The 19,956-nt window shown below is 43.2% G+C and overlaps 28 non-coding genes across 28 annotated transcripts; all 28 read left to right on the forward strand.

Moving 5' to 3' along the window:
- The first annotated feature begins 303 nt into the window (after positions 1-303).
- On the forward strand, positions 304-467 carry LOC128451707 (U1 spliceosomal RNA). Its single transcript, XR_008340242.1, has one exon. It is a non-coding gene; the product is annotated as a U1 spliceosomal RNA (small nuclear RNA).
- Positions 468-1,023: 556 nt separating this feature from the next.
- LOC128452796 (U1 spliceosomal RNA) lies at positions 1,024-1,187 on the forward strand. The gene has a single exon (XR_008341282.1). It is a non-coding gene; the product is annotated as a U1 spliceosomal RNA (small nuclear RNA).
- A 555-nt stretch (positions 1,188-1,742) lies between these two features.
- On the forward strand, positions 1,743-1,906 carry LOC128452706 (U1 spliceosomal RNA). The gene has a single exon (XR_008341194.1). It is a non-coding gene; the product is annotated as a U1 spliceosomal RNA (small nuclear RNA).
- Positions 1,907-2,462: 556 nt separating this feature from the next.
- LOC128451719 (U1 spliceosomal RNA) lies at positions 2,463-2,626 on the forward strand. The gene has a single exon (XR_008340253.1). It is a non-coding gene; the product is annotated as a U1 spliceosomal RNA (small nuclear RNA).
- A 555-nt stretch (positions 2,627-3,181) lies between these two features.
- On the forward strand, positions 3,182-3,345 carry LOC128451731 (U1 spliceosomal RNA). Its single transcript, XR_008340264.1, has one exon. It is a non-coding gene; the product is annotated as a U1 spliceosomal RNA (small nuclear RNA).
- Positions 3,346-3,901: 556 nt separating this feature from the next.
- On the forward strand, positions 3,902-4,065 carry LOC128452780 (U1 spliceosomal RNA). Its single transcript, XR_008341267.1, has one exon. It is a non-coding gene; the product is annotated as a U1 spliceosomal RNA (small nuclear RNA).
- Positions 4,066-4,620: 555 nt separating this feature from the next.
- LOC128452707 (U1 spliceosomal RNA) lies at positions 4,621-4,784 on the forward strand. Its single transcript, XR_008341195.1, has one exon. It is a non-coding gene; the product is annotated as a U1 spliceosomal RNA (small nuclear RNA).
- A 556-nt stretch (positions 4,785-5,340) lies between these two features.
- Positions 5,341-5,504, forward strand: LOC128452751 (U1 spliceosomal RNA). Its single transcript, XR_008341238.1, has one exon. It is a non-coding gene; the product is annotated as a U1 spliceosomal RNA (small nuclear RNA).
- Positions 5,505-6,060: 556 nt separating this feature from the next.
- Positions 6,061-6,224, forward strand: LOC128452797 (U1 spliceosomal RNA). Its single transcript, XR_008341283.1, has one exon. It is a non-coding gene; the product is annotated as a U1 spliceosomal RNA (small nuclear RNA).
- A 555-nt stretch (positions 6,225-6,779) lies between these two features.
- LOC128452708 (U1 spliceosomal RNA) lies at positions 6,780-6,943 on the forward strand. Its single transcript, XR_008341196.1, has one exon. It is a non-coding gene; the product is annotated as a U1 spliceosomal RNA (small nuclear RNA).
- A 556-nt stretch (positions 6,944-7,499) lies between these two features.
- LOC128451742 (U1 spliceosomal RNA) lies at positions 7,500-7,663 on the forward strand. Its single transcript, XR_008340275.1, has one exon. It is a non-coding gene; the product is annotated as a U1 spliceosomal RNA (small nuclear RNA).
- A 556-nt stretch (positions 7,664-8,219) lies between these two features.
- Positions 8,220-8,383, forward strand: LOC128452453 (U1 spliceosomal RNA). The gene has a single exon (XR_008340948.1). It is a non-coding gene; the product is annotated as a U1 spliceosomal RNA (small nuclear RNA).
- A 556-nt stretch (positions 8,384-8,939) lies between these two features.
- On the forward strand, positions 8,940-9,103 carry LOC128452781 (U1 spliceosomal RNA). The gene has a single exon (XR_008341268.1). It is a non-coding gene; the product is annotated as a U1 spliceosomal RNA (small nuclear RNA).
- A 555-nt stretch (positions 9,104-9,658) lies between these two features.
- On the forward strand, positions 9,659-9,822 carry LOC128452709 (U1 spliceosomal RNA). Its single transcript, XR_008341197.1, has one exon. It is a non-coding gene; the product is annotated as a U1 spliceosomal RNA (small nuclear RNA).
- A 555-nt stretch (positions 9,823-10,377) lies between these two features.
- Positions 10,378-10,541, forward strand: LOC128452345 (U1 spliceosomal RNA). Its single transcript, XR_008340842.1, has one exon. It is a non-coding gene; the product is annotated as a U1 spliceosomal RNA (small nuclear RNA).
- A 556-nt stretch (positions 10,542-11,097) lies between these two features.
- On the forward strand, positions 11,098-11,261 carry LOC128452782 (U1 spliceosomal RNA). The gene has a single exon (XR_008341269.1). It is a non-coding gene; the product is annotated as a U1 spliceosomal RNA (small nuclear RNA).
- Positions 11,262-11,816: 555 nt separating this feature from the next.
- On the forward strand, positions 11,817-11,980 carry LOC128452711 (U1 spliceosomal RNA). The gene has a single exon (XR_008341199.1). It is a non-coding gene; the product is annotated as a U1 spliceosomal RNA (small nuclear RNA).
- Positions 11,981-12,536: 556 nt separating this feature from the next.
- LOC128452466 (U1 spliceosomal RNA) lies at positions 12,537-12,700 on the forward strand. Its single transcript, XR_008340960.1, has one exon. It is a non-coding gene; the product is annotated as a U1 spliceosomal RNA (small nuclear RNA).
- A 556-nt stretch (positions 12,701-13,256) lies between these two features.
- LOC128452798 (U1 spliceosomal RNA) lies at positions 13,257-13,420 on the forward strand. The gene has a single exon (XR_008341284.1). It is a non-coding gene; the product is annotated as a U1 spliceosomal RNA (small nuclear RNA).
- Positions 13,421-13,975: 555 nt separating this feature from the next.
- LOC128452713 (U1 spliceosomal RNA) lies at positions 13,976-14,139 on the forward strand. The gene has a single exon (XR_008341200.1). It is a non-coding gene; the product is annotated as a U1 spliceosomal RNA (small nuclear RNA).
- A 556-nt stretch (positions 14,140-14,695) lies between these two features.
- LOC128451754 (U1 spliceosomal RNA) lies at positions 14,696-14,859 on the forward strand. Its single transcript, XR_008340286.1, has one exon. It is a non-coding gene; the product is annotated as a U1 spliceosomal RNA (small nuclear RNA).
- A 556-nt stretch (positions 14,860-15,415) lies between these two features.
- Positions 15,416-15,579, forward strand: LOC128452657 (U1 spliceosomal RNA). Its single transcript, XR_008341146.1, has one exon. It is a non-coding gene; the product is annotated as a U1 spliceosomal RNA (small nuclear RNA).
- Positions 15,580-16,134: 555 nt separating this feature from the next.
- Positions 16,135-16,298, forward strand: LOC128452459 (U1 spliceosomal RNA). Its single transcript, XR_008340954.1, has one exon. It is a non-coding gene; the product is annotated as a U1 spliceosomal RNA (small nuclear RNA).
- A 556-nt stretch (positions 16,299-16,854) lies between these two features.
- Positions 16,855-17,018, forward strand: LOC128452562 (U1 spliceosomal RNA). Its single transcript, XR_008341053.1, has one exon. It is a non-coding gene; the product is annotated as a U1 spliceosomal RNA (small nuclear RNA).
- A 555-nt stretch (positions 17,019-17,573) lies between these two features.
- Positions 17,574-17,737, forward strand: LOC128452714 (U1 spliceosomal RNA). Its single transcript, XR_008341201.1, has one exon. It is a non-coding gene; the product is annotated as a U1 spliceosomal RNA (small nuclear RNA).
- Positions 17,738-18,293: 556 nt separating this feature from the next.
- Positions 18,294-18,457, forward strand: LOC128451766 (U1 spliceosomal RNA). Its single transcript, XR_008340298.1, has one exon. It is a non-coding gene; the product is annotated as a U1 spliceosomal RNA (small nuclear RNA).
- A 555-nt stretch (positions 18,458-19,012) lies between these two features.
- Positions 19,013-19,176, forward strand: LOC128452715 (U1 spliceosomal RNA). The gene has a single exon (XR_008341202.1). It is a non-coding gene; the product is annotated as a U1 spliceosomal RNA (small nuclear RNA).
- A 555-nt stretch (positions 19,177-19,731) lies between these two features.
- Positions 19,732-19,895, forward strand: LOC128452633 (U1 spliceosomal RNA). Its single transcript, XR_008341122.1, has one exon. It is a non-coding gene; the product is annotated as a U1 spliceosomal RNA (small nuclear RNA).
- Positions 19,896-19,956: the final 61 nt, after the last annotated feature.

Below are 19,956 nucleotides of genomic sequence, written 5' to 3' on the forward strand. Positions count from 1 at the left end.
ACAAAGTTGTTATGTCTTTGGGCTTTTGTGGTGATTTATCAGAGATGGCCAGGGCTTACCTGGCTGATTTTCATCAAGGTTTTCTCTGTTTTGCTAGGGGAATAAAAGGGCTGGAGACAAGAAAATTTATAAAGTCATTAGATGTCATTTCACAGAATTGTTTGCTTCACTTCAACAAGTCCTTTACCAAAACGGTTTGATGTGATACTGAAGGCCTTTGGATTCTTTGAATATGCATGAGGGCACCATGAGCCAAACAACTGTGTCTAAGGAACAAGGGCCTGTCTCCAATGCGTCAAACTCATACTTACCTGGCAGGGGAGAAACCATGATCATGAAGGTGGTTCACCCAGGGCGAGGCTCAGCCATTGCACTTCGGTTGTGCTGACCCTTGCGAATTCCCCAAATGTGGGAATCTCGACTGCATAATTTGTGGTAGTGGGGGACTGCGTCCGCGCTCTCCCCTGATCATTATGTTCAATTGCAATAAGAGCCTGACACTGGGCCTATTTTATAGTCTTTGTTGTAGATATTTTGTGCTCCCGACACAATGCACTCACTAATGCCACTGATTGTGGTAGAAGTATATTTTTACAGCAAATATACGGGTTCACTCCTGTTCCAAGTTTACTGTTTTGATAGGTAATGTTTGCTAGAAATTCTTGTACTGCCTGTATGCTGATTTTTCCGACTTTACAGCAGTTTCTGTTGTCTCTGAGACAAAGTTGTTATGTCTTTGGGCTTTTGTGGTGATTTATCAGAGATGACCAGGGCTTACCTGGCTGATTTTCATCGAGGTTTTCTCTGTTTTGCTAGGGGAATAAAAGGGCTGGAGACAAGAAAATTTATAAAGTCATTAGATGTCATTTCACAGATTTGTTTGCTTCACTTCAACAAGTCCTTTACCAAAACGGTTTGATGTGATACTGAAGGCCTTTGGATTCTGTGAATATGCATGGGAGGCACCATGAGCCAAACAACTGTGTCTAAGGAACAAGGGCCTGTCTCCAATGCGTCAAACTCATACTTACCTGGCAGGGGAGAAACCATGATCATGAAGGTGGTTCACCCAGGGCGAGGGTCAGCCATTGCACTTCGGTTGTGCTGACCCGTGCGAATTCCCCAAATGTGGGAATCTCGACTGCATAATTTGTGGTAGTGGGGGACTCTGTCCGCGCTCTCCCCTGATCATTATGTTAAATTGCAATAAGAGCCTGACACTGGGCCTATTTTATAGGCTTTGTTGTAGATATTTTGTGCTCCTGACACAATGCACTCACCAATGCCACTGATTGTGGTAGAAGTATAATTTTACAGCAAATAGACAGGTTCATTACTGTTCCAAGTTTACTGTTTTGATAAGTAATGTTTGCTAGAAATTCTTGTACTGCCTGTATGCTGATTTTTCCGACTTTACAGCAGTTTCTGTTGTCTCTGAGACAAAGTTGTTATGTCTTTGGGCTTTTGTGGTGATTTATCAGAGATGGCCAGGGCTTACCTGGCTGATTTTCATCGAGGTTTTCTCTGTTTTGCTAGGGGAATAAAAGGGCTGGAGACAAGAAAATTGATAAAGTCATTAGATGTCATTTCACAGATTTGTTTTCTTCACTTCAACAAGTCCTTTACCAAAACGGTTTGATGTGATACTGAAGGCCTTTGGATTCTTTGAATATGCATGAGGGCACCATGAGCCAAACAACTGTGTCTAAGGAACAAGGGCCTGTCTCCAATGCGTCCAACTCATACTTACCTGGCAGGGGAGAAACCATGATCATGAAGGTGGTTCACCCAGGGCGAGGCTCAGCCATTGCACTTCGGTTGTGCTGACCCGTGCGAATTCCCCAAATGTGGGAATCTCGACTGCAGAATTTGTGGTAGTGGGGGACTGCGTCCGCGCTCTCCCCTGATCATTATGCTTAATTGCAATAAGAGCCTGACACTGGGCCTATTTTATAGGCTTTGTTGTAGATATTTTGTGCTCCTGACACAATGCACTCACCAATGCCACTGATTGTGGTAGAAGTATAATTTTACAGCAAATAGACAGGTTCATTACTGTTCCAAGTTTACTGTTTTGATAAGTAATGTTTGCTAGAAATTCTTGTACTGCCTGTATGCTGATTTTTCCGACTTTAGAGCAGTTTCTGTTGTCTCTGAGACAAAGTTGTTATGTCTATGGGCTTTTGTAGTGATTTATCAGAGATGGCCAGGGCTTACCTGGCTGATTTTCATCGAGGTTTTCTCTGTTTTGCTAGGGGAATAAAAGGGCTGGAGACAAGAAAATTGATAAAGTCATTAGATGTCATTTCACAGATTTGTTTGCTTCACTTCAACAAGTCCTTTACCAAAACGGTTTGATGTGATACTGAAGGCCTTTGGATTCTGTGAATATGCATGGGAGGCACCATGAGTCAAACAACTGTGTCTAAGGAACAAGGGCCTGTCTCCAATGCGTCAAACTCATACTTACCTGGCAGGGGAGAAACCATGATCATGAAGGTGGTTCACCCAGGGCGAGGCTCAGCCATTGCACTTCGGTTGTGCTGACCCTTGCGAATTCCCCAAATGTGGGAATCTCGACTGCATAATTTGTGGTAGTGGGGGACTGCGTCCGCGCTCTCCCCTGATCATTATGTTCAATTGCAATAAGAGCCTGACACTGGGCCTATTTTATAGTCTTTGTTGTAGATATTTTGTGCTCCCGACACAATGCACTCACTAATGCCACTGATTGTGGTAGAAGTATATTTTTACAGCAAATATACGGGTTCACTCCTGTTCCAAGTTTACTGTTTTGATAGGTAATGTTTGCTAGAAATTCTTGTACTGCCTGTATGCTGATTTTTCCGACTTTACAGCAGTTTCTGTTGTCTCTGAGACAAAGTTGTTATGTCTTTGGGCTTTTGTGGTGATTTATCAGAGATGGCCAGGGCTTACCTGGCTGATTTTCATCAAGGTTTTCTCTGTTTTGCTAGGGGAATAAAAGGGCTGGAGACAAGAAAATTTATAAAGTCATTAGATGTCATTTCACAGAATTGTTTGCTTCACTTCAACAAGTCCTTTACCAAAACGGTTTGATGTGATACTGAAGGCCTTTGGATTCTTTGAATATGCATGAGGGCACCATGAGCCAAACAACTGTGTCTAAGGAACAAGGGCCTGTCTCCAATGCGTCAAACTCATACTTACCTGGCAGGGGAGAAACCATGATCATGAAGGTGGTTCACCCAGGGCGAGGCTCAGCCATTGCACTTCGGTTGTGCTGACCCTTGCGAATTCCCCAAATGTGGGAATCTCGACTGCATAATTTGTGGTAGTGGGGGACTGCGTCCGCGCTCTCCCCTGATCATTATGTTCAATTGCAATAAGAGCCTGACACTGGGCCTATTTTATAGTCTTTGTTGTAGATATTTTGTGCTCCCGACACAATGCACTCACTAATGCCACTGATTGTGGTAGAAGTATATTTTTACAGCAAATATACGGGTTCACTCCTGTTCCAAGTTTACTGTTTTGATAGGTAATGTTTGCTAGAAATTCTTGTACTGCCTGTATGCTGATTTTTCCGACTTTACAGCAGTTTCTGTTGTCTCTGAGACAAAGTTGTTATGTCTTTGGGCTTTTGTGGTGATTTATCAGAGATGGCCAGGGCTTACCTGGCTGATTTTCATCGAGGTTTTCTCTGTTTTGCTAGGGGAATAAAAGGGCTGGAGACAAGAAAATTTATAAAGTCATTAGATGTCATTTCACAGATTTGTTTGCTTCACTTCAACAAGTCCTTTACCAAAACGGTTTGATGTGATACTGAAGGCCTTTGGATTCTGTGAATATGCATGGGAGGCACCATGAGCCAAACAACTGTGTCTAAGGAACAAGGGCCTGTCTCCAATGCGTCAAACTCATACTTACCTGGCAGGGGAGAAACCATGATCATGAAGGTGGTTCACCCAGGGCGAGGGTCAGCCATTGCACTTCGGTTGTGCTGACCCGTGCGAATTCCCCAAATGTGGGAATCTCGACTGCATAATTTGTGGTAGTGGGGGACTGTGTCCGCGCTCTCCCCTGATCATTATGTTAAATTGCAATAAGAGCCTGACACTGGGCCTATTTTATAGGCTTTGTTGTAGATATTTTGTGCTCCTGACACAATGCACTCACCAATGCCACTGATTGTGGTAGAAGTATAATTTTACAGCAAATAGACAGGTTCATTACTGTTCCAAGTTTACTGTTTTGATAAGTAATGTTTGCTAGAAATTCTTGTACTGCCTGTATGCTGATTTTTCCGACTTTACAGCAGTTTCTGTTGTCTCTGAGACAAAGTTGTTATGTCTTTGGGCTTTTGTGGTGATTTATCAGAGATGGCCAGGGCTTACCTGGCTGATTTTCATCGAGGTTTTCTCTGTTTTGCTAGGGGAATAAAAGGGCTGGAGACAAGAAAATTGATAAAGTCATTAGATGTCATTTCACAGATTTGTTTTCTTCACTTCAACAAGTCCTTTACCAAAACGGTTTGATGTGATACTGAAGGCCTTTGGATTCTTTGAATATGCATGAGGGCACCATGAGCCAAACAACTGTGTCTAAGGAACAAGGGCCTGTCTCCAATGCGTCCAACTCATACTTACCTGGCAGGGGAGAAACCATGATCATGAAGGTGGTTCACCCAGGGCGAGGCTCAGCCATTGCACTTCGGTTGTGCTGACCCGTGCGAATTCCCCAAATGTGGGAATCTCGACTGCAGAATTTGTGGTAGTGGGGGACTGCGTCCGCGCTCTCCCCTGATCATTATGCTTAATTGCAATAAGAGCCTGACACTGGGCCTATTTTATAGGCTTTGTTGTAGATATTTTGTGCTCCTGACACAATGCACTCACCAATGCCACTGATTGTGGTAGAAGTATAATTTTACAGCAAATAGACAGGTTCATTACTGTTCCAAGTTTACTGTTTTGATAAGTAATGTTTGCTAGAAATTCTTGTACTGCCTGTATGCTGATTTTTCCGACTTTACAGCAGTTTCTGTTGTCTCTGAGACAAAGTTGTTATGTCTTTGGGCTTTTGTGGTGATTTATCAGAGATGGCCAGGGCTTACCTGGCTGATTTTCATCAAGGTTTTCTCTGTTTTGCTAGGGGAATAAAAGGGCTGGAGACAAGAAAATTTATAAAGTCATTAGATGTCATTTCACAGAATTGTTTGCTTCACTTCAACAAGTCCTTTACCAAAACGGTTTGATGTGATACTGAAGGCCTTTGGATTCTGTGAATATGCATGGGAGGCACCATGATCCAAACAACTGTGTCTAAGGAATAAGGGCCTGTCTCCAATGCGTCAAACTCATACTTACCTGGCAGGGGAGAAACCATGATCATGAAGGTGGTTCACCCAGGGCGAGGCTCAGCCATTGCACTTCGGTTGTGCTGACCCTTGCGAATTCCCCAAATGTGGGAATCTCGACTGCAAAATTTGTGGTAGTGGGGGACTGCGTCCGCACTCTCCCCTGATCATTATGTTCAATCGCAATAAGAGCCTGACACTGGGCCTATTTTATAGTTTTTGTTGTAGATATTTTGTGCTCCCGACACAATGCACTCACTAATGCCACTGATTGTGGTAGAAGTATATTTTTACAGCAAATATACGGGTTCACTCCTGTTCCAAGTTTACTGTTTTGATAGGTAATGTTTGCTAGAAATTCTTGTACTGCCTGTATGCTGATTTTTCCGACTTTACAGCAGTTTCTGTTGTCTCTGAGACAAAGTTGTTATGTCTTTGGGCTTTTGTGGTGATTTATCAGAGATGACCAGGGCTTACCTGGCTGATTTTCATCGAGGTTTTCTCTGTTTTGCTAGGGGAATAAAAGGGCTGGAGACAAGAAAATTTATAAAGTCATTAGATGTCATTTCACAGATTTGTTTGCTTCACTTCAACAAGTCCTTTACCAAAACGGTTTGATGTGATACTGAAGGCCTTTGGATTCTGTGAATATGCATGGGAGGCACCATGAGCCAAACAACTGTGTCTAAGGAACAAGGGCCTGTCTCCAATGCGTCAAACTCATACTTACCTGGCAGGGGAGAAACCATGATCATGAAGGTGGTTCACCCAGGGCGAGGGTCAGCCATTGCACTTCGGTTGTGCTGACCCGTGCGAATTCCCCAAATGTGGGAATCTCGACTGCATAATTTGTGGTAGTGGGGGACTCTGTCCGCGCTCTCCCCTGATCATTATGTTAAATTGCAATAAGAGCCTGACACTGGGCCTATTTTATAGGCTTTGTTGTAGATATTTTGTGCTCCTGACACAATGCACTCACCAATGCCACTGATTGTGGTAGAAGTATAATTTTACAGCAAATAGACAGGTTCATTACTGTTCCAAGTTTACTGTTTTGATAAGTAATGTTTGCTAGAAATTCTTGTACTGCCTGTATGCTGATTTTTCCGACTTTACAGCAGTTTCTGTTGTCTCTGAGACAAAGTTGTTATGTCTTTGGGCTTTTGTGGTGATTTATCAGAGATGGCCAGGGCTTACCTGGCTGATTTTCATCGAGGTTTTCTCTGTTTTGCTAGGGGAATAAAAGGGCTGGAGACAAGAAAATTGATAAAGTCATTAGATGTCATTTCACAGATTTGTTTTCTTCACTTCAACAAGTCCTTTACCAAAACGGTTTGATGTGATACTGAAGGCCTTTGGATTCTTTGAATATGCATGAGGGCACCATGAGCCAAACAACTGTGTCTAAGGAACAAGGGCCTGTCTCCAATGCGTCCAACTCATACTTACCTGGCAGGGGAGAAACCATGATCATGAAGGTGGTTCACCCAGGGCGAGGCTCAGCCATTGCACTTCGGTTGTGCTGACCCGTGCGAATTCCCCAAATGTGGGAATCTCGACTGCAGAATTTGTGGTAGTGGGGGACTGCGTCCGCGCTCTCCCCTGATCATTATGCTTAATTGCAATAAGAGCCTGACACTGGGCCTATTTTATAGGCTTTGTTGTAGATATTTTGTGCTCCTGACACAATGCACTCACCAATGCCACTGATTGTGGTAGAAGTATAATTTTACAGCAAATAGACAGGTTCATTACTGTTCCAAGTTTACTGTTTTGATAAGTAATGTTTGCTAGAAATTCTTGTACTGCCTGTATGCTGATTTTTCCGACTTTAGAGCAGTTTCTGTTGTCTCTGAGACAAAGTTGTTATGTCTATGGGCTTTTGTAGTGATTTATCAGAGATGGCCAGGGCTTACCTGGCTGATTTTCATCGAGGTTTTCTCTGTTTTGCTAGGGGAATAAAAGGGCTGGAGACAAGAAAATTGATAAAGTCATTAGATGTCATTTCACAGATTTGTTTGCTTCACTTCAACAAGTCCTTTACCAAAACGGTTTGATGTGATACTGAAGGCCTTTGGATTCTGTGAATATGCATGGGAGGCACCATGAGTCAAACAACTGTGTCTAAGGAACAAGGGCCTGTCTCCAATGCGTCAAACTCATACTTACCTGGCAGGGGAGAAACCATGATCATGAAGGTGGTTCACCCAGGGCGAGGCTCAGCCATTGCACTTCGGTTGTGCTGACCCTTGCGAATTCCCCAAATGTGGGAATCTCGACTGCATAATTTGTGGTAGTGGGGGACTGCGTCCGCGCTCTCCCCTGATCATTATGTTCAATTGCAATAAGAGCCTGACACTGGGCCTATTTTATAGTCTTTGTTGTAGATATTTTGTGCTCCCGACACAATGCACTCACTAATGCCACTGATTGTGGTAGAAGTATATTTTTACAGCAAATATACGGGTTCACTCCTGTTCCAAGTTTACTGTTTTGATAGGTAATGTTTGCTAGAAATTCTTGTACTGCCTGTATGCTGATTTTTCCGACTTTACAGCAGTTTCTGTTGTCTCTGAGACAAAGTTGTTATGTCTTTGGGCTTTTGTGGTGATTTATCAGAGATGGCCAGGGCTTACCTGGCTGATTTTCATCAAGGTTTTCTCTGTTTTGCTAGGGGAATAAAAGGGCTGGAGACAAGAAAATTTATAAAGTCATTAGATGTCATTTCACAGAATTGTTTGCTTCACTTCAACAAGTCCTTTACCAAAACGGTTTGATGTGATACTGAAGGCCTTTGGATTCTGTGAATATGCATGGGAGGCACCATGATCCAAACAACTGTGTCTAAGGAATAAGGGCCTGTCTCCAATGCGTCAAACTCATACTTACCTGGCAGGGGAGAAACCATGATCATGAAGGTGGTTCACCCAGGGCGAGGCTCAGCCATTGCACTTCGGTTGTGCTGACCCTTGCGAATTCCCCAAATGTGGGAATCTCGACTGCAAAATTTGTGGTAGTGGGGGACTGCGTCCGCGCTCTCCCCTGATCATTATGTTCAATCGCAATAAGAGCCTGACACTGGGCCTATTTTATAGTTTTTGTTGTAGATATTTTGTGCTCCCGACACAATGCACTCACTAATGCCACTGATTGTGGTAGAAGTATATTTTTACAGCAAATATACGGGTTCACTCCTGTTCCAAGTTTACTGTTTTGATAGGTAATGTTTGCTAGAAATTCTTGTACTGCCTGTATGCTGATTTTTCCGACTTTACAGCAGTTTCTGTTGTCTCTGAGACAAAGTTGTTATGTCTTTGGGCTTTTGTGGTGATTTATCAGAGATGGCCAGGGCTTACCTGGCTGATTTTCATCGAGGTTTTCTCTGTTTTGCTAGGGGAATAAAAGGGCTGGAGACAAGAAAATTTATAAAGTCATTAGATGTCATTTCACAGATTTGTTTGCTTCACTTCAACAAGTCCTTTACCAAAACGGTTTGATGTGATACTGAAGGCCTTTGGATTCTGTGAATATGCATGGGAGGCACCATGAGCCAAACAACTGTGTCTAAGGAACAAGGGCCTGTCTCCAATGCGTCAAACTCATACTTACCTGGCAGGGGAGAAACCATGATCATGAAGGTGGTTCACCCAGGGCGAGGGTCAGCCATTGCACTTCGGTTGTGCTGACCCGTGCGAATTCCCCAAATGTGGGAATCTCGACTGCATAATTTGTGGTAGTGGGGGACTGTGTCCGCGCTCTCCCCTGATCATTATGTTAAATTGCAATAAGAGCCTGACACTGGGCCTATTTTATAGGCTTTGTTGTAGATATTTTGTGCTCCTGACACAATGCACTCACCAATGCCACTGATTGTGGTAGAAGTATAATTTTACAGCAAATAGACAGGTTCATTACTGTTCCAAGTTTACTGTTTTGATAAGTAATGTTTGCTAGAAATTCTTGTACTGCCTGTATGCTGATTTTTCCGACTTTACAGCAGTTTCTGTTGTCTCTGAGACAAAGTTGTTATGTCTTTGGGCTTTTGTGGTGATTTATCAGAGATGGCCAGGGCTTACCTGGCTGATTTTCATCGAGGTTTTCTCTGTTTTGCTAGGGGAATAAAAGGGCTGGAGACAAGAAAATTGATAAAGTCATTAGATGTCATTTCACAGATTTGTTTTCTTCACTTCAACAAGTCCTTTACCAAAACGGTTTGATGTGATACTGAAGGCCTTTGGATTCTTTGAATATGCATGAGGGCACCATGAGCCAAACAACTGTGTCTAAGGAACAAGGGCCTGTCTCCAATGCGTCCAACTCATACTTACCTGGCAGGGGAGAAACCATGATCATGAAGGTGGTTCACCCAGGGCGAGGCTCAGCCATTGCACTTCGGTTGTGCTGACCCGTGCGAATTCCCCAAATGTGGGAATCTCGACTGCAGAATTTGTGGTAGTGGGGGACTGCGTCCGCGCTCTCCCCTGATCATTATGCTTAATTGCAATAAGAGCCTGACACTGGGCCTATTTTATAGGCTTTGTTGTAGATATTTTGTGCTCCTGACACAATGCACTCACCAATGCCACTGATTGTGGTAGAAGTATAATTTTACAGCAAATAGACAGGTTCATTACTGTTCCAAGTTTACTGTTTTGATAAGTAATGTTTGCTAGAAATTCTTGTACTGCCTGTATGCTGATTTTTCCGACTTTAGATCATTTCTGTTGTCTCTGAGACAAAGTTGTTATGTCTATGGGCTTTTGTAGTGATTTATCAGAGATGGCCAGGGCTTACCTGGCTGATTTTCATCGAGGTTTTCTCTGTTTTGCTAAGGGAATAAAAGGGCTGGAGACAAGAAAATTTATAAAGTCATTAGATGTCATTTCACAGAATTGTTTGCTTCACTTCAACAAGTCCTTTACGAAAACGGTTTGATGTGATACTGAAGGCCTTTGGATTCTGTGAATATGCATGGGAGGCACCATGATCCAAACAACTGTGTCTAAGGAACAAGGGCCTGTCTCCAATGCGTCCAACTCATACTTACCTGGCAGGGGAGAAACCATGATCATGAAGGTGGTTCACCCAGGGCGAGGCTCAGCCATTGCACTTCGGTTGTGCTGACCCCTGCGAATTCCCCAAATGTGGGAATCTCGACTGCATAATTTGTGGTAGTGGGGGACTGCGTCCGCGCTCTCCCCTGATCATTATGTTCAATTGCAATAAGAGCCTGACACTGGGCCTATTTTATAGTTTTTGTTGTAGATATTTTGTGCTCCCGACACAATGCACTCACTAATGCCACTGATTGTGGTAGAAGTATAATTTTACAGCAAATATACGGGTTCACTCCTGTTCCAAGTTTACTGTTTTGATAGGTAATGTTTGCTAGAAATTCTTGTACTGCCTGTATGCTGATTTTTCCGACTTTAAAGCAGTTTCTGTTGTCTCTGAGACAAAGTTGTTATGTCTTTGGGCTTTTGTGGTGATTTATCAGAGATGGCCAGGGCTTACCTGGCTAATTTTCATCGAGGTTTTCTCTGTTTTGCTAGGGGAATAAAAGGGCTGGAGACAAGAAAATTGATAAAGTCATTAGATGTCATTTCACAGATTTGTTTGCTTCACTTCAACAAGTCCTTTACCAAAACGGTTTGATGTGATACTGAAGGCCTTTGGATTCTGTGAATATGCATGGGAGGCACCATGAGCCAAACAACTGTGTCTAAGGAACAAGGGCCTGTCTCCAATGCGTCAAACTCATACTTACCTGGCAGGGGAGAAACCATGATCATGAAGGTGGTTCACCCAGGGCGAGGGTCAGCCATTGCACTTCGGTTGTGCTGACCCGTGCGAATTCCCCAAATGTGGGAATCTCGACTGCATAATTTGTGGTAGTGGGGGACTGTGTCCGCGCTCTCCCCTGATTATTATGTTAAATTGCAATAAGAGCCTGACACTGGGCCTATTTTATAGGCTTTGTTGTAGATATTTTGTGCTCCTGACACAATGCACTCACCAATGCCACTGATTGTGGTAGAAGTATAATTTTACAGCAAATAGACAGGTTCATTACTGTTCCAAGTTTACTGTTTTGATAAGTAATGTTTGCTAGAAATTCTTGTACTGCCTGTATGCTGATTTTTCCGACTTTACAGCAGTTTCTGTTGTCTCTGAGACAAAGTTGTTATGTCTTTGGGCTTTTGTGGTGATTTATCAGAGATGGCCAGGGCTTACCTGGCTGATTTTCATCGAGGTTTTCTCTGTTTTGCTAGGGGAATAAAAGGGCTGGAGACAAGAAAATTGATAAAGTCATTAGATGTCATTTCACAGATTTGTTTTCTTCACTTCAACAAGTCCTTTACCAAAACGGTTTGATGTGATACTGAAGGCCTTTGGATTCTTTGAATATGCATGAGGGCACCATGAGCCAAACAACTGTGTCTAAGGAACAAGGGCCTGTCTCCAATGCGTCCAACTCATACTTACCTGGCAGGGGAGAAACCATGATCATGAAGGTGGTTCACCCAGGGCGAGGCTCAGCCATTGCACTTCGGTTGTGCTGACCCGTGCGAATTCCCCAAATGTGGGAATCTCGACTGCAGAATTTGTGGTAGTGGGGGACTGCGTCCGCGCTCTCCCCTGATCATTATGCTTAATTGCAATAAGAGCCTGACACTGGGCCTATTTTATAGGCTTTGTTGTAGATATTTTGTGCTCCTGACACAATGCACTCACCAATGCCACTGATTGTGGTAGAAGTATAATTTTACAGCAAATAGACAGGTTCATTACTGTTCCAAGTTTACTGTTTTGATAAGTAATGTTTGCTAGAAATTCTTGTACTGCCTGTATGCTGATTTTTCCGACTTTACAGCAGTTTCTGTTGTCTCTGAGACAAAGTTGTTATGTCTTTGGGCTTTTGTGGTGATTTATCAGAGATGGCCAGGGCTTACCTGGCTGATTTTCATCAAGGTTTTCTCTGTTTTGCTAGGGGAATAAAAGGGCTGGAGACAAGAAAATTTATAAAGTCATTAGATGTCATTTCACAGAATTGTTTGCTTCACTTCAACAAGTCCTTTACCAAAACGGTTTGATGTGATACTGAAGGCCTTTGGATTCTGTGAATATGCATGGGAGGCACCATGATCCAAACAACTGTGTCTAAGGAATAAGGGCCTGTCTCCAATGCGTCAAACTCATACTTACCTGGCAGGGGAGAAACCATGATCATGAAGGTGGTTCACCCAGGGCGAGGCTCAGCCATTGCACTTCGGTTGTGCTGACCCTTGCGAATTCCCCAAATGTGGGAATCTCGACTGCAAAATTTGTGGTAGTGGGGGACTGCGTCCGCGCTCTCCCCTGATCATTATGTTCAATCGCAATAAGAGCCTGACACTGGGCCTATTTTATAGTTTTTGTTGTAGATATTTTGTGCTCCTGACACAATGCACTCACTAATGCCACTGATTGTGGTAGAAGTATATTTTTACAGCAAATATACGGGTTCACTCCTGTTCCAAGTTTACTGTTTTGATAGGTAATGTTTGCTAGAAATTCTTGTACTGCCTGTATGCTGATTTTTCCGACTTTACAGCAGTTTCTGTTGTCTCTGAGACAAAGTTGTTATGTCTTTGGGCTTTTGTGGTGATTTATCAGAGATGACCAGGGCTTACCTGGCTGATTTTCATCGAGGTTTTCTCTGTTTTGCTAGGGGAATAAAAGGGCTGGAGACAAGAAAATTTATAAAGTCATTAGATGTCATTTCACAGATTTGTTTGCTTCACTTCAACAAGTCCTTTACCAAAACGGTTTGATGTGATACTGAAGGCCTTTGGATTCTGTGAATATGCATGGGAGGCACCATGAGCCAAACAACTGTGTCTAAGGAACAAGGGCCTGTCTCCAATGCGTCAAACTCATACTTACCTGGCAGGGGAGAAACCATGATCATGAAGGTGGTTCACCCAGGGCGAGGGTCAGCCATTGCACTTCGGTTGTGCTGACCCGTGCGAATTCCCCAAATGTGGGAATCTCGACTGCATAATTTGTGGTAGTGGGGGACTCTGTCCGCGCTCTCCCCTGATCATTATGTTAAATTGCAATAAGAGCCTGACACTGGGCCTATTTTATAGGCTTTGTTGTAGATATTTTGTGCTCCTGACACAATGCACTCACCAATGCCACTGATTGTGGTAGAAGTATAATTTTACAGCAAATAGACAGGTTCATTACTGTTCCAAGTTTACTGTTTTGATAAGTAATGTTTGCTAGAAATTCTTGTACTGCCTGTATGCTGATTTTTCCGACTTTACAGCAGTTTCTGTTGTCTCTGAGACAAAGTTGTTATGTCTTTGGGCTTTTGTGGTGATTTATCAGAGATGGCCAGGGCTTACCTGGCTGATTTTCATCGAGGTTTTCTCTGTTTTGCTAGGGGAATAAAAGGGCTGGAGACAAGAAAATTGATAAAGTCATTAGATGTCATTTCACAGATTTGTTTTCTTCACTTCAACAAGTCCTTTACCAAAACGGTTTGATGTGATACTGAAGGCCTTTGGATTCTTTGAATATGCATGAGGGCACCATGAGCCAAACAACTGTGTCTAAGGAACAAGGGCCTGTCTCCAATGCGTCCAACTCATACTTACCTGGCAGGGGAGAAACCATGATCATGAAGGTGGTTCACCCAGGGCGAGGCTCAGCCATTGCACTTCGGTTGTGCTGACCCGTGCGAATTCCCCAAATGTGGGAATCTCGACTGCAGAATTTGTGGTAGTGGGGGACTGCGTCCGCGCTCTCCCCTGATCATTATGCTTAATTGCAATAAGAGCCTGACACTGGGCCTATTTTATAGGCTTTGTTGTAGATATTTTGTGCTCCTGACACAATGCACTCACCAATGCCACTGATTGTGGTAGAAGTATAATTTTACAGCAAATAGACAGGTTCATTACTGTTCCAAGTTTACTGTTTTGATAAGTAATGTTTGCTAGAAATTCTTGTACTGCCTGTATGCTGATTTTTCCGACTTTAGAGCAGTTTCTGTTGTCTCTGAGACAAAGTTGTTATGTCTATGGGCTTTTGTAGTGATTTATCAGAGATGGCCAGGGCTTACCTGGCTGATTTTCATCGAGGTTTTCTCTGTTTTGCTAGGGGAATAAAAGGGCTGGAGACAAGAAAATTGATAAAGTCATTAGATGTCATTTCACAGATTTGTTTGCTTCACTTCAACAAGTCCTTTAACAAAACGGTTTGATGTGATACTGAAGGCCTTTGGATTCTGTGAATATGCATGGGAGGCACCATGAGTCAAACAACTGTGTCTAAGGAACAAGGGCCTGTCTCCAATGCGTCAAACTCATACTTACCTGGCAGGGGAGAAACCATGATCATGAAGGTGGTTCACCCAGGGCGAGGCTCAGCCATTGCACTTCGGTTGTGCTGACCCTTGCGAATTCCCCAAATGTGGGAATCTCGACTGCATAATTTGTGGTAGTGGGGGACTGCGTCCGCGCTCTCCCCTGATCATTATGTTCAATTGCAATAAGAGCCTGACACTGGGCCTATTTTATAGTTTTTGTTGTAGATATTTTGTGCTCCCGACACAATGCACTCACTAATGCCACTGATTGTGGTAGAAGTATAATTTTACAGCAAATATACGGGTTCACTCCTGTTCCAAGTTTACTGTTTTGATAGGTAATGTTTGCTAGAAATTCTTGTACTGCCTGTATGCTGATTTTTCCGACTTTAAAGCAGTTTCTGTTGTCTCTGAGACAAAGTTGTTATGTCTTTGGGCTTTTGTGGTGATTTATCAGAGATGGCCAGGGCTTACCTGGCTGATTTTCATCGAGGTTTTCTCTGTTTTGCTAGGGGAATAAAAGGGCTGGAGACAAGAAAATTGATAAAGTCATTAGATGTCATTTCACAGATTTGTTTGCTTCACTTCAACAAGTCCTTTACCAAAACGGTTTGATGTGATACTGAAGGCCTTTGGATTCTGTGAATATGCATGGGAGGCACCATGAGCCAAACAACTGTGTCTAAGGAACAAGGGCCTGTCTCCAATGCGTCAAACTCATACTTACCTGGCAGGGGAGAAACCATGATCATGAAGGTGGTTCACCCAGGGCGAGGCTCAGCCATTGCACTTCGGTTGTGCTGACCCTTGCGAATTCCCCAAATGTGGGAATCTCTACTGCATAATTTGTGGTAGTGGGGGACTGCGTCCGCGCTCTCCCCTGATCATTATGCTTAATTGCAATAAGAGCCTGACACTGGGCCTATTTTATAGGCTTTGTTGTAGATATTTTGTGCTCCTGACACAATGCACTCACCAATGCCACTGATTGTGGTAGAAGTATAATTTTACAGCAAATAGACAGGTTCATTACTGTTCCAAGTTTACTGTTTTGATAAGTAATGTTTGCTAGAAATTCTTGTACTGCCTGTATGCTGATTTTTCCGACTTTAGAGCAGTTTCTGTTGTCTCTGAGACAAAGTTGTTATGTCTATGGGCTTTTGTAGTGATTTATCAGAGATGGCCAGGGCTTACCTGGCTGATTTTCATCAAGGTTTTCTCTGTTTTGCTAGGGGAATAAAAGGGCTGGAGACAAGAAAATTTATAAAGTCATTAGATGTCATTTCACAGAATTGTTTGCTTCACTTCAACAAGTCCTTTACCAAAACGGTTTGATGTGATACTGAAGGCCTTTGGATTCTGTGAATATGCATGAGGGCACCATGAGCCAAACAACTGTGTCTAAGGAACAAGGGCCTGTCTCCAATGCGTCCAACTCATACTTACCTGGCAGGGGAGAAACCATGATCATGAAGGTGGTTCACCCAGGGCGAGGCTCAGCCATTGCACTTCGGTTGTGCTGACCCCTGCGAATTCCCCAAATGTGGGAATCTCGACTGCATAATTTGTGGTAGTGGGGGACTGCGTCCGCGCTCTCCCCTGATCATTATGTTCAATTGCAATAAGTGCCTGACACTGGGCCTATTTTATAGGCTTTGTTGTAGATATTTTGTGCTCCTGACACAATGCACTCACCAATGCCACTGATTGTGGTAGAAGTATAATTTTACAGCAAATAGACAGGTTCATTACTGTTCCAAGTTTACTGTTTTGATAAGTAATGTTTGCTAGAAATTCTTGTACTGCCTGTATGCTGATTTTTCCGACTTTAGAGCAGTTTCTGTTGTCTCTGAGACAAAGTTGTTATGTCTATGGGCTTTTGTAGTGATTTATCAGAGATGGCCAGGGCTTACCTGGCTGATTTTCATCGAGGTTTTCTCTGTTTTGCTAGGGGAATAAAAGGGCTGGAGACAAGAAAATTTATAAAGTCATTAGATGTCATTTCACAGAATTGTTTGCTTCACTTCAACAAGTCCTTTACGAAAACGGTTTGATGTGATACTGAAGGCCTTTGGATTCTGTGAATATGCATGGGAGGCACCATGATCCAAACAACTGTGTCTAAGGAACAAGGGCCTGTCTCCAATGCGTCCAACTCATACTTACCTGGCAGGGGAGAAACCATGATCATGAAGGTGGTTCACCCAGGGCGAGGCTCAGCCATTGCACTTCGGTTGTGCTGACCCCTGCGAATTCCCCAAATGTGGGAATCTCGACTGCATAATTTGTGGTAGTGGGGGACTGCGTCCGCGCTCTCCCCTGATCATTATGTTCAATTGCAATAAGAGCCTGACACTGGGCCTATTTTATAGTTTTTGTTGTAGATATTTTGTGCTCCCGACACAATGCACTCACTAATGCCACTGATTGTGGTAGAAGTATAATTTTACAGCAAATATACGGGTTCACTCCTGTTCCAAGTTTACTGTTTTGATAGGTAATGTTTGCTAGAAATTCTTGTACTGCCTGTATGCTGATTTTTCCGACTTTAAAGCAGTTTCTGTTGTCTCTGAGACAAAGTTGTTATGTCTTTGGGCTTTTGTGGTGATTTATCAGAGATGGCCAGGGCTTACCTGGCTGATTTTCATCGAGGTTTTCTCTGTTTTGCTAGGGGAATAAAAGGGCTGGAGACAAGAAAATTGATAAAGTCATTAGATGTCATTTCACAGATTTGTTTTCTTCACTTCAACAAGTCCTTTACCAAAACGGTTTGATGTGATACTGAAGGCCTTTGGATTCTTTGAATATGCATGAGGGCACCATGAGCCAAACAACTGTGTCTAAGGAACAAGGGCCTGTCTCCAATGCGTCCAACTCATACTTACCTGGCAGGGGAGAAACCATGATCATGAAGGTGGTTCACCCAGGGCGAGGCTCAGCCATTGCACTTCGGTTGTGCTGACCCGTGCGAATTCCCCAAATGTGGGAATCTCGACTGCAGAATTTGTGGTAGTGGGGGACTGCGTCCGCGCTCTCCCCTGATCATTATGCTTAATTGCAATAAGAGCCTGACACTGGGCCTATTTTATAGGCTTTGTTGTAGATATTTTGTGCTCCTGACACAATGCACTCACCAATGCCACTGATTGTGGTAGAAGTATAATTTTACAGCAAATAGACAGGTTCATTACTGTTCCAAGTTTACTGTTTTGATAAGTAATTTTTGCTAGAAATTCTTGTACTGCCTGTATGCTGATTTTTCCGACTTTAGAGCAGTTTCTGTTGTCTCTGAGACAAAGTTGTTATGTCTATGGGCTTTTGTAGTGATTTATCAGAGATGGCCAGGGCTTACCTGGCTGATTTTCATCAAGGTTTTCTCTGTTTTGCTAGGGGAATAAAAGGGCTGGAGACAAGAAAATTTATAAAGTCATTAGATGTCATTTCACAGAATTGTTTGCTTCACTTCAACAAGTCCTTTACCAAAACGGTTTGATGTGATACTGAAGGCCTTTGGATTCTGTGAATATGCATGGGAGGCACCATGATCCAAACAACTGTGTCTAAGGAATAAGGGCCTGTCTCCAATGCGTCCAACTCATACTTACCTGGCAGGGGAGAAACCATGATCATGAAGGTGGTTCACCCAGGGCGAGGCTCAGCCATTGCACTTCGGTTGTGCTGACCCTTGCGAATTCCCCAAATGTGGGAATCTCGACTGCATAATTTGTGGTAGTGGGGGACTGCGTCCGCGCTCTCCCCTGATCATTATGTTCAATTGCAATAAGAGCCTGACACTGGGCCTATTTTATAGTCTTTGTTGTAGATATTTTGTGCTCCTGACACAATGCACTCACCAATGCCACTGATTGTGGTAGAAGTATAATTTTACAGCAAATAGACAGGTTCATTACTGTTCCAAGTTTACTGTTTTGATAAGTAATGTTTGCTAGAAATTCTTGTACTGCCTGTATGCTGATTTTTCCGACTTTAGAGCAGTTTCTGTTGTCTCTGAGACAAAGTTGTTATGTCTATGGGCTTTTGTAGTGATTTATCAGAGATGGCCAGGGCTTACCTGGCTGATTTTCATCGAGGTTTTCTCTGTTTTGCTAGGGGAATAAAAGGGCTGGAGACAAGAAAATTTATAAAGTCATTAGATGTCATTTCACAGAATTGTTTTCTTCACTTCAACAAGTCCTTTACCAAAACGGTTTGATGTGATACTGAAGGCCTTTGGATTCTTTGAATATGCATGAGGGCACCATGAGCCAAACAACTGTGTCTAAGGAACAAGGGCCTGTCTCCAATGCGTCCAACTCATACTTACCTGGCAGGGGAGAAACCATGATCATGAAGGTGGTTCACCCAGGGCGAGGCTCAGCCATTGCACTTCGGTTGTGCTGACCCGTGCGAATTCCCCAAATGTGGGAATCTCGACTGCAGAATTTGTGGTAGTGGGGGACTGCGTCCGCGCTCTCCCCTGATCATTATGCTTAATTGCAATAAGAGCCTGACACTGGGCCTATTTTATAGGCTTTGTTGTAGATATTTTGTGCTCCTGACACAATGCACTCACCAATGCCACTGATTGTGGTAGAAGTATAATTTTACAGCAAATAGACAGGTTCATTACTGTTCCAAGTTTACTGTTTTGATAAGTAATGTTTGCTAGAAATTCTTGTACTGCCTGTATGCTGATTTTTCCGACTTTAGAGCAGTTTCTGTTGTCTCTGAGACAAAGTTGTTATGTCTATGGGCTTTTGTAGTGATTTATCAGAGATGGCCAGGGCTTACCTGGCTGATTTTCATCAAGGTTTTCTCTGTTTTGCTAGGGGAATAAAAGGGCTGGAGACAAGAAAATTTATAAAGTCATTAGATGTCATTTCACAGAATTGTTTGCTTCACTTCAACAAGTCCTTTACCAAAACGGTTTGATGTGATACTGAAGGCCTTTGGATTCTGTGAATATGCATGAGGGCACCATGAGCCAAACAACTGTGTCTAAGGAACAAGGGCCTGTCTCCAATGCGTCCAACTCATACTTACCTGGCAGGGGAGAAACCATGATCATGAAGGTGGTTCACCCAGGGCGAGGCTCAGCCATTGCACTTCGGTTGTGCTGACCCGTGCGAATTCCCCAAATGTGGGAATCTCGACTGCATAATTTGTGGTAGTGGGGGACTGCGTCCGCGCTCTCCCCTGATCATTATGTTCAATTGCAATAAGAGCCTGACACTGGGCCTATTTTATAGGCTTTGTTGTA

This window comes from Pleuronectes platessa, chromosome 11 (genome assembly GCF_947347685.1).
Source record: "Pleuronectes platessa chromosome 11, fPlePla1.1, whole genome shotgun sequence".
Taxonomy (NCBI): Eukaryota; Metazoa; Chordata; class Actinopteri; order Pleuronectiformes; family Pleuronectidae; genus Pleuronectes; species Pleuronectes platessa.